Below are 12,444 nucleotides of genomic sequence, written 5' to 3' on the forward strand. Positions count from 1 at the left end.
AATCAAACTGGGGAGTAAGGCTAAACCACAGGGACAATTAGGGGATACTTATCCAAACCATACTAGTGTCTTTTCTGTTGGTTTTGATAAGTCTTCACAGAACAAACTTGGTTTATTAATCTCCTCTGTTATATGTTTATTACATTTTACTTTTCTTTCTATAAGTTCCTTTTTTTTTCTATTTTCATTAGGTGTATTTTTTCATTTTCTAACTTCATTAGTTTCTGCTCATTAATTTGAAAATTAATTTTTTATACTGGGGATCAAACCCAGGATCACTTTACTACTGAACTATATAACATGCCCCACCCCCCAGCTTTTTTAAGTTTTATTTTTGTTTTGAGAGAGGGCCTCAGTGGCAGAGACTGGTCTCAAACTTGTGATTCTTCTGCCTCAGCCTCCTTAGTAGCTAGGGTTACAGGCAGGCATCACTGTGCCTGATTTGTTTATTTTTTAAAGCAGCTAGCTTGATATAAATGTATATAGTAAAGTATATACACTTTTAATGCATACATTTTGATCCATTTTACACACATGCATTATCATCACCACTACAATCAAGTTAATGAACACATTCATCACTCCCATAAGATTCCTCATATCTCTTTGTAATTCTCCTCTTCCCCTGGTCATTAATCTGGTTTCTGTCACTACAGTTTTTGATAAATGAAATCATAGAAGATTTTTTAAAATTTGATTTCTTTTACACATAAATCACATTTCTTTTTAGCATAATTATTCTTCCATCAGTTTTTGTGAACCAAGTATAAAATTATATACAAATTAGATAAAGATAGCACATACACAAAAAGAAAACTAAAGATACATCGTACTTATAAATATCTATGAAAAAGTTCTAAAATATTACCAGATAAAATCCTGTATAACATTATAAAAATATTAGCTCATGACCAAGTAAGATTTATACCAGGAATGAAAAGATGGTTCATTATTAGAATCATTAATACTATTTGCCATGTTGACAAGTCTCACAAGACATGGTATATAATTACTGGAGGCATTTTTATTAAGATCAAGGAAAAGGAAAAGATATCAATTCCAATCATTTGACATTGCACTGGAGGCTTAGCCAATGTAATTAGATAAGAGAAATCAATCAGAGGCATAAGATTTAGAGAATAAAAAGTAATATTGTCCCTGTTTGCAGATGATATATATCTGGAATACTACACATGATCAATAAGAAAAGCAACGCAAGAAAGAATGTCATAAAAAAAAAAAAACAAGGGGGAGAAATGAATTACAGTAGATGGGGTAGAGAGAGAAGATGGGAGGGGAGGGGATGGGGGATAGTAGAGGATAGGAAAGGCAGCAGAATACAACAGACACTAGTATAGCAATATGTAAAACAGTGGATGTGTAACCGATGTGATGCTGCAATCTGTATACGGGGTAAAAAGGGGAGTTCGTAACCCACTTGAATCAAAGTGTGAAATATGATATGTCAAGAACTATGTAATGTTTTGAACCAACAATAAAAATTAAAGGAAAAAAAAAGAAAGAATGTCATAAGCTAACAATAGGCAATTAACATTCAGAAGGCAGTAGTCTTAATATATACAGATAAACAATATATAATGAAGGGGGAAATCCCATTACAGTGACAATTAAAAGAAATAAAATATTTAGGAATTTAAAATCATGTAGAACCTAAATGAAGAAATGTTTAAAATACTTCTAAGTAACACAAAAATTGCCTTAATTAAATAAAAAGACATCCACACTTCCAAGATAGGTCAACACAACATCATAAAAGTAACATTTCTAGAATCTCAGTAAAAATACCAGTATACTGGGGCTGGGGATGTGGCTCAAGCGGTAGCGCGCTCGCCTGGCATGCCTGTGGCCAGGGGTTCGATCCTCAGCACCACATACAAAGATGTTGTGTCCGCCGAAAAATGAAAAATAAATATTAAAATTCTCTCTCTCTTCTCTCTCTCTCTCTTTAAAAAAAAAAAAATAATACCAGTATAGGGCTAGGGTTGTAGCTTAGTGGTAGAGTGCTTGCCTACCAAATGTGAGCCCTGAGTTTGATCCTCAGCACCACGTAAAGATAAATAAAATAAAGGTATTGTGTCCATCTACAACTACAAAAAAAAATTTTTTAAATCAATATAAAATATTGGTACTAGGTAAGTTGATTCCAAAGTTCATATAGGAAGAAGAAAACATGCAGCAGCTAGGGAAAACACTGAGAAAAATATTACAGAGATTAGACTTTTAGATGTTGAAATAAATTACAAAAACCCTTTTCATGAAAATATTTCCATTTCTTACCTATCAGATTTGTAGTAATTAGAAAATTTAAGAAGCAATGTGAGACTATGGGAAATGTAAACTGATAAAACCTTTTTTGGTTTTAAATTTTTTTTTTTTTTAAAGAGAGAGAGAGAATTTTAATATTTATTTTTTAGTTTTCGGCAGACACAACATCTTTGTTTTGTATGTGGTGCTGAGGATTGAACCTGGGCCACACGCATGCCAGGCAAGCGTGCTACCGCTTGAACCACATCCCCAGCCCACCTTTTTTGGTTTTAGCAAAGAAATACAATTAAATTTGAACTATTCTTTGTAGTTTTTTGTTTGTTTGTGTAGTAATAAGAGTGTAATTTGGTAATATTTTACAAGTTACATATGCATATACACTTTGGCCTAGCAATTCCACTTGCAGGAATTTTCCATATATATATATATATATATTTTTTTTTTTTTTTTTAATTAATTAACTTTTTTGCAGTACTGGGGATTGAACTCAGTGGTGCTCTACCACTTAGTCACATACCCAGCCTTTTTTATTTTTTTAGAGTACCAGGGATTGAACTCAGGGGCACTTGACCCCTGAGCCACATTGCTAGCTCTATTTTGTATTTTATTAGAGACAGCATCTAACTGAGTTGCTTAGTGCCTCCTAAATTGCTGAGGCTGGCTTTGAATTCGTAATCCACATGCCTTTGCCTCCCTGATATTACAGATATGGGCCACCACGCCCGGACTTAATTTTATTTTAAGACAGGGTCTTGCTAAGTTGCTGAGACTAACCTCAAACTTGTGATCTCTCCTGCCTTAGTCTCAGGAATCCCTGGGTTTACAGGTGTGCACTCCTGCCCAGCTCCTAAAGATATATTTTAAACAGTAGGAAAGTATGAGTACACAAAGTTATTCATCACAGCAGCATCTGTAATTGTAAAATATTGTGGAATGCTTAAATGTCCAAACAGAAAATTTGTTGAATAAACATCCACACAATAATGTAATAGCTGCAAGAAGAATGAGGAAAATCTTTATAAATTGATATAAAGTGATTTCTAATACGTAAGTAGAAAAGTATGTATATATATTATACTGTCTTTTATGTAAGAAAGAAGGTGAAATGATAGATGTGAAGACTAAACCAGAAATTAATGAAATTGATAGCCCTAAGGAGGTAGACAAGGAAAGGAATGGGGAGGCTGCTTCTCTGGAAAAAAAATCTGTTTATGTAGTTTTGAATTTTGAGAGTATATCAGTGCTTTATGTATCAAAACATTAAGTTAACCCAGTACCACACACACAGAAATCCACAAGAAGGGTATAAACACAAACTAATAAATCAATTTCAAGTAATTAACATAATCACACTGAAAATGGGTTGAAAGGACTAGTCAAGTAACTTTTGAGTATAATAATTTGATTATATAACCACAATGTAAAGAAGAAATCTGGGCTAGGGTTGTGGCTCAGTTTAGAGAGCTCACCTAGCATAAATAAAATAAAGGTATTGTGTCCAACTACAACTGAAAGTGTGTGTGTGTATGAAATTCAATTGAAATTGAACTATTCTTAGTAGGTTTTTTGGTTTATATAGTGATAAGAGTTTAGCAATTCTGAAATACTTCCTGTAATTCAGGATTGTGCAAATGAGTAAATAAGTGATAGTTTTTTCTTCTAAGATCTTCTTTAATTTCTTTCTTTAATGTTCTGAATTTTCATTGTAGAGATCTTTTACCTCTTTCTTTAATTCCCAAATATTTTTTTTGCAGGGGGTGGGGGTGGCTATTGTTAATGGTGAAATTTTCCTCTTTTCTCTTTCAGAGGATTTGTTACTGATGTACAGAAATGCCTTTGATTTATAGGTGTTGATTTTATATTTTGCTACTTTGCCAAATTCATTTATTAGTTCTAGAAGTTTTCTTGTGTAATTTTTTTGGATCTTCTAGGTATAGAATTATATCGTCAGCAAATAGTGATAATTTGAGTTCTTCTTTTCCTATTCATATGTCTTTAATTTCTTTCATCTAATTGCTTTGGCTAGAGATTCAAGAACTGTGTTAAATAGTAATGGTGAAAGAGGGCATCTCTGTTTTTAGAGGGAATGCTTTCAATTTTTCTCCATTTAGAATGATGTTGGCCTGGGCTTACCATAGATAACTTTTATAATGTTGAGATATGTTTCTGTTATCCCTAGTTTTTCTAGTGTTTTGGACATGAAGGGGTGCTATGTTTTGTCAAATGCTTTTTCTGCATCTATTGAAATGGTCATATGATTCTTTAAGTCTACATTTCTTGATTTCCTTATGTTGAACCAACCTTGCATCCCTGGGATGAACCCCACTTGATCATGGTGCATTATCTTTTTGATATGTTTTTGTATTTGATTTGTCAGAATTTTTTTTTTTTTTAAAGAGAGAGGGAGAGGGAGAGAATTTTAATATTTATTTTTTAGTTTTCGGTGGACAAAACATCATTGTTTGTATGTGGTGCTGAGGATCGAACCCGGGCTGCACGCATGCCAGGCGAGTGCGCTACCGCTTGAGCCACATCCCAGCCCTTTGCCAGATTTTATTGAGAATTTTTGCATCTATTTTCATTAGAGGTATTGGTCTGAAGTTTTCTTTCTTTGAGGTATTTTTGTCTGGTTTTGGAATCAGGATGATATTGGCCTCATAGAATGAGTTTGGAAGTGTTCCCTCTTTTTCTATTTTATGAAATAATTTGAGGAGTATTGGTATTAGTTCTTTGAAGGTCTTGTAGAACTCAGCTGTGTGTCCACCTGGTCCTTGGTTGGTAGGCTTCTGATGGTATCTTCTATTTCGTTGCTTGAAATTGATTGTTTAAATTGTGTATATCATCCTGATTCAGTTTGGGCAAATCATCTGACTCTAGAAATTTGTCAATGCTTTTGATATTTTCTATTTTATTGGTGTACAAATTTTCAAAATAATTTCTAATTATCTTCTGTATTTCTGTAGTGTCCATCATGATATTTCCTTTTTCATCACAGATGTTAGTAATTTGAGTTTTCTCCTTTTTTCCAATAGCATGGCTAAGGGTTTATCAATTTTTTTCAAAGAACGAACTTTTTGTTTTGTCAGTTTTTTCATTTGTTTCAGTTTAATTGACTTCAGCTCTGATTTTAATTATTTCCTGTCTCCTGCTTTAATTATTTACTGCTTTTGGTGTTGATTTGTTTCTTCTTTTTCTAGGGCTTTAAGATGTAATGTTAGGTCATTTATTTGTTGACCTTAGAAGAAAGAGTATTTGTTGCTACTTAGAAGAAAGTGTATTCACTCATTGATGGATGAAATATTCTATATATGTCTGTTAAGTCTAAGTTTTCTATTGTATTATTGAGTTCTGTAGTTTCTTTGTTTAGCTTTTATATGGAAGATCTATTCAGTGTGAAAGAGGTGTGTTAAAGTTACCCAGAATTTTTATGTTGTGGTCTATTTGACTCTTGAACTTGAGAAGAGTTTGATGAATTTGGATGTTCCATTGTTTGGGGCATATGTATTTATAATTGTTGATGTGTGGTTCCCTTCTTTATCCCTTTTGATTAACTTTGGCTTGATCTTTATTTGATAAGAGGATTTAAACCCCTGCTTATTTCCGCAGTCCATGTGAGTGGTATGTTTTTTCCCATCCTTTCACCTTCAGTCTGTGGGTGTCTTTTCCTATGAGATGAGTATCTTGAAGACAGCATATTGTTGGGTCTTTTTTTTTTTTTAATTTGCTTAATTAAATTAAATTTAATTTGATTGGTGAGTTTAGGCCATTAAACATTCAGAGTTATTATTGAGACGTGGTTTGTATTGTCATTTTTTGTTTATATTTCATATTTAATTTGACTTACTTTCTCCTTTGATTAGTTTTTCCTTTAGTGTAATACCTCCCTTTGCTGATTTTCATTGTTGTTTTTCATTTCCTCCTCATGGAATATTTTGCCGAGGGTGTTCTGTCTGTAGTGCAGGCTTTCTAGTTGTAAATTCTTCTAACTTTTGTTTACTATGGAAGGTTTTCATTTTTGTCATCAAATCTAAAGGTTAATTATCCTGGATATAAGATTCTCGGTTGGCATCCATTTTCTTTCAGAGCTTGATATATATTGTTCTAGGATCTTCTAGCTTTCAGGGTCTGGGTTGAAAAATCTGCAGATATTCTAATTGGTTTCCCCCTATATGTTAATCTGATTCCTTTATCTTGTGGTTTTTAAAATTCTCTCCTTATTTTGTATGTTAGACATTTTCATTATAGTGTGCCTTGGTGTGCATCGTTGTGATTTTGTACATTTGGTGTCCTGTAAGCCTCTTGTATTTGATTTTCCAATTTATTCTTTATGTTTGGAAAATTTTCTGATATTATTTAATTGAATAGATTGTTCATTCCTTTGGTTTGGAACTCTGTGCCTTCCTTTATTCCAGTAATTCTTAATTGATCTTTTTGTTAACCCATAATTAGTGTGTTTTTTGTTGTTGTTGTTAGACACACTACCTTTATTTTGTTTATTTATTTATGTTTATGTGGTGTTGAGGATCGAACCCAGGGCCTCGCGCATGCCAGGTGAGTGCTCTACCGCTGAGCCACAACCCCAGCCCTGTTATCCCATAATTCTTGAATGTTCTGCTCATAGTTTCATACCATCTTCACTGTGTGGTCAATGTTATTTTCAAGAATATATATTTTGTCTTCATTGTCTGATGTCCTGTCTTCCAAATGATATCATCTGTTTGTGATGCTTTCTATTGAGCTTTTAATTTTGTTTATTGTCTCTTTCATTTCAAGGATTTCTGTTTGTTTGTTTTTTTTTTTCAGAACCTCTATTTCTTTATTGAAGTAATCTTTTGCTTCCTGTATTTGCTTATGTAGCACTTTATCAAAATGATCTCTTGCTACTTGTATTTTCTCTCTTATATCATCCTTTAATTCACAGAACATTTTAATTATGTACATCCTGAACTCCTTCTCTGTCATTTCTTCTATTGTGCTGGCCATGGATTCTAGTAATGTAATATCTTAGTTTGTTGGGGGCACTTTCTTCCCTTCTTATGTTTTTTGTGTATCTTCCCTACTATCACTGCAGATCTGAAGCTTTACAGTTTTTACCCTATAGGCTTACAATGTCCCTGCAGATTTCCAATGCCTCTCCTTTAAGGAAGAGAACAATGTGAACAGATTCTAATTCAAACAGTATACAACCTTAAACCAAACAGCTGCTATTTAGATGTTTATAGTTTTGTCACAATATGCAGAAATGGGGGGCTGGGGTTGTGGCTCAGTGGTAGAGTGCTCGCTGAGCATGTGCGAGGCACTGGGTTCGATCCTCAGCACTACATAAAAATAAATAAAATTAAGATATTGTGTCCAACTACAACTAAAAAAATTTAAAAATAAATAAATAAATACAGAAATGGTAAGTTCAATTATTACCTACAATATAAACTAGCGTTCCAAAAGAGTCTACAGTTTCTGATGGTGGACAAAGAATGGGGGGTGAGTTGTAGGATGAGATATTGAAGGGGTAGGAGTTGAGGATATAGTTATTAGATCTTAGAAAGCATGAAGAGAATCTAAAGAAGTTGGTTAGTAGCAGGAGAAGAGAAAGTAATTTTGGGGAGATAAGTAAGTGTGCAGACGCAGAGTTAAAAACAAACAAACAAACATAAATATTAAGAAAAGTAAAGAATGTAAAAATAGGAGATTAAAAAAATATACAACACCACTGTAATATACTATTCCAACATCTCCGTCCTCAGTAGCCTAATTCATGAAAAGTACTTGATTTCACAAATGTTGGGGATGTGAGGGTGGGAGAAGAGAGTGAGAGGGGAAAAGAAAAATCTCAAGGAAGATACAAGGATTGTTTTTGTTGGCGATGAGTATCTTTCCAGGTTCCCTTCTCATCCAATAGATGAGGTTGTCTGTTTTCTGGTATCTCCACTCTCAGGATGCTGAAGGTTATTAGGATGGAAGGGTTGGTCTTGGGGGTATGGCTCCTGGAGGTGGGGTATAGTACTTGCCCATCACCAAAGGGCAATGTACTTTACAAGGATCTACTTTGAGGCCCACTCGTGTGATATGGGCGCCTGGTCTTATCTTCTTATAGACCTTGAAATTCCTGGTCTCTAATTTAGTCTCTAAACTATACTTCACTCACCCCTCCCTTTCTATTTCCCAATCAAGAACCTTTCTCTCCAGAGGTCTTGTGGGCTGCATTCTGGGGGATGTGCATCTCTCACGGAAAGTTATTTTATATTGGGCAGTTTAGGACCCAGTTTTGTGACCTGGTTTTGTGAGCTAATGACTGGACACGTAGCCGGAGGCACTGTGCAGAGTTACCGGCTGCCAGGGAGAGAAGGGAGTTGCCCCAACTAAAGATGGTGATGAAGGTGTCCCAAGATGGAGGTGACTGCTTTCAGCGTTGGGGTGTCACGTAGGATAGGGCCAGGCCGTGTTGTTGAGCAACGTGTTCAGAGATACAGCTCTGTGGCATGCAGTATTGTGGCTGGTGGCTGTCACCGGACTCAGTGCAGTGCCCCCAGGTGCAGGCTACCATGTATAGGGGACTGTGGCAGTGTTTGCAGTGCCCCCAGAGGGAGCAACTAGAGGAGCCCCATGCTCGTAGATGGTGGTCCATACGGGAGTGGCAGCCGGAGTTCCTTTGCCCAGGTTGCAGCTGTGTATCCTGCATGGTTGCTAATGCCAGTGGTCCTACTTGGGCACCTGGAGGACCTGCGTGGACAAGTGACTGATAGTCCTGTGCTGATGCTGAGGCCTGGGGACCCCTGGGAGCAGCTGTCAGGGGTCATCTAATCACAGAGTAACAGTATTCCCACTACTTGAATCCCAGGTCTCAGAATGACACAGAATGCAGCCTCCCTTAGCCCACCATCTTGGATCTATAATATTTTTTAATACATAAAAATGTTTATAAGCTGGGCGCATTGGCGCACATCTGTAATCCCAGTGGCTCGGGGGGCTGAGGCAGGAGGATCGTGAGTTCAACCAAGCCTCTACAATTTAGTGAAGCCCTAAGCAACCCAGTAAGACCCTTTCTCCAAATAAAATATAAAAAAGTGCTGGGGATGTGGCTCAGTGATTAAGCACCCCTGGGTTCAATCCCTAGGACCCCCAAAAAATAAAAAAATGTTTATAAGAGAACACTATGAGCATTTGTATACCAACTAGTATGATTTGAGGGTGTCCACTAAAGACCCTTATTCCTCAGCATGGCAGTGTTGACAGATGGGGCCTAGTAGGAGGTGTTTGGGTCTTAGGGACAGAGCTCTCATGCCTCTCTCATAGGACTTCTGCTCCATTTTCTCTCCTCTGCACATGCGCCCTTGCCCTTTCACCAAGAGGGCCTCATCTGAAACCTAGCAGATATTGGCTCTGTGTTTTTGTATGTTCCAGCTTCTAGAACTGTGTAAACTTTCCTTTAGGTGGGCTGGTTTGGCTTATGCCTGTAATCTCCATGACTTAGGAGGCTGAGGCAAGAGGATCACTAATTTGAGGCCAGCCTCAGCAATTTAGCAAGATCCTTAAGCAATTTAGTGGAACCCTGTCTCAAAATAAAACATTAAAAAAGTGCTGGGGATGTGACTCAGTGTCACCCCTGGGTTAAATACCCAGTACAAAACTTTACAAAAGACCTAGGCTCAAGTATCTTTTATAGCACAGACAATAGATACCACATATCCAAAACATTTGATAAAGAAGATAAAATGGATAAGTTCTAGAAACATAACCACCAAGTCTGAATCATGAAGAAAAAATCTGAATAGACCCGTGACTTAAGGAGATTGAATCAGAAATCAGGAGCCTCCCAATGAAGAAAAGCTCAGAACCAAATGATTTCACTGATTTTTAACAACATTTAAAGGAGGCTTAAGCCAGGTATGGTGGCCCATGCCTGTAATTGCAGCAATTCAGGAGGCTGAGGCAAGAGGATTATCACAAGTTCAAAGCCAGCCTCAGCAATTTAGCAAGGCCATAAGCAACTAAGTGGGACCCTGTCTCAAAATATATTTTTTACAAAACGGCTGGAGATGTGGCTCAGTGGTTAAGCTCCCCTGTAATCCTCCTACCCACCCTCACCCCCCCAAAAAATAATAAAGAAGATTTAACCTAATCCTCCTCAGATTCTTCCAACTAATCATATATGATAAGGGACTAATATATAGAATATATAAACAACTATAGCTCAACAAATAAAAAAAATAATTGCCTTAAAAAGTGGGTAAAGGTCTTAAACAGTCATTTTTTTAGAGAATATATGCTATGATCAATAAGCATATAAAAAGATGCCCATTTTTACTGATCATTAGTGAATTGCAAATCAATCAGGAGATACAACCTCACAACCATTAAAAACAAAGTCAGGTGCAATAGTGCACACTTATAATCCCAGTATGTGCAAGCCTGAGGCAGGAGCATTGGAAGTTCAAAGCCAGCCAACATTGAGACCTTATTTCACCAGGGATGTGGCTCAGTGGTATATACTAGCATGCATGCACAAGTTCCTGAGTTCAATCCTAAGTATGTGGAAAAGTTGGAAGCCTTGTTTGCTATTGAAAGAATTGAAAAGAACTGAAAGCCAGATCTCAAAAAAAAAAAAAAACAAAAAAACCCAAACACTATACCCACGTTTATAGCATTATTATTCACAGTAGCCAAAGGTAGAAGCAACCCAGACATCCTTTGATAGATGAAAAGATAAATAAGATGTAATATTAGTATACAATAGAATGTTACTGATCTTTAAAGGAGGGAAATTCTTTTATTTTGTACCAGGGATTGACCTGGGGGTGCTTCACTACTGAGCTACATCCTAGTCCCACCACCTTTTTTGTGGATGGACACAGTACCTTTATTTTATTCATTTATTTTTATGTAGTGCTGAGGATTGAACCCAGTGCCTCACACATTCTAGGTGAGTACTCTACCACTGAGCCACAACTCCAGCCCCTACCTGGAGTTTTATTTTTTATTTTGAGACAGGGTTTCACTAAGTTAGTTGCTTAGAGCCTTGCTAAATTGCTGAGGCTGGCTTTGAACTTGGGATCTTCCTGCCTCAGCCTCCTGAGCCACTGGAATTACAGGCGTCAGCCACCATGCCCGGCTTAAAAGGAGGGAAATTCTTACACTTGCTACAATATGGATGAACCTTGAAGATACTGTGCTAAGTAAAATAAGTCAGTTACAACAAGATAAATACTGTATGATTCCACTTATAAGAGGTGTCTAGAAAGTCTAACTCAGAAATTGAAAATAGAATGATAGTTGCTAGGGGCTGAAAGGAGGTGGTAACGAGAACTACTTGTTTAATGGATATCGTTTCAGTGTCAAGAATGAAAAACTTCTGGGGTGAATATGAATATATGTAACACTTCAGACTTGGACCTTTAAAAATGATAATGATGAGAAATCATGTGTTATGTGTATTTTACCACAATAAAAAAGGACTTGGGCAACCAGAAGAATGAGAAGTTATACTTCATTTATGTATGATGTGTCAAAATGCATTCTACTTTCATGTATAACTAATTAGTACAAAAGGTGGGGGGCATCTTGAAGGAACTGTATTTCCACTGGCCAAATAGGATGTTTTGAGCATCAAAATACAGCTTTCCCTTGGTACCTATTGGGGATTGTAGTTGGATACTCCTTAGATTCCAAAATCCAAGGATGTCCAAATCCTTTATATAAAATGGCCTGGTCTCTCAGTGGCAAGCTGTTGTTTTAATACTGGGAATGAACCCAGGGCTTCATTCATGCTGGGCAAGTGCTCTACCACTGAGCTGTTTTCCCAACCCAAGGTACATGTTTATGAGAATCTCAAAATGTTTTTCTTTATTTCTCGTTACTTCCAAAATAATAGCTTTATGGAGATGTATTTCACATATCATAAAATTCACCCATTTTATGTGTACAGTTAAGTGTCTTTAGCCCAAAGAGGAACCCCACACCCTTTGCCATTCTTCCCCAAATCCTCTCATCCTTCTGAACCCTAGGCAATCTTACTCTTTTTTCTGTCTCTGCAGATTTTCCCATTCTTGTTCATTCCACATAAATGGAATCAGAATCAATACATGGCTCTTTGAGACTGTCTTCTTTCACTTAGCATAATGTTTTCAAGGTTAATTATCATTTTGTATTTATTAGTACTAT

General features: G+C 36.3%; 1 protein-coding gene across 1 annotated transcript in view; it reads left to right on the forward strand.

Moving 5' to 3' along the window:
- Positions 1 to 12,444, forward strand: part of Blm (BLM RecQ like helicase) — a 103,544-nt gene that overhangs the window by 12,507 nt on the left and 78,593 nt on the right. The window lies entirely within an intron of this gene.

Source organism: Marmota flaviventris, chromosome 2 (genome assembly GCF_047511675.1).
Source record: "Marmota flaviventris isolate mMarFla1 chromosome 2, mMarFla1.hap1, whole genome shotgun sequence".
Lineage (NCBI taxonomy): Eukaryota > Metazoa > Chordata > Mammalia > Rodentia > Sciuridae > Marmota > Marmota flaviventris.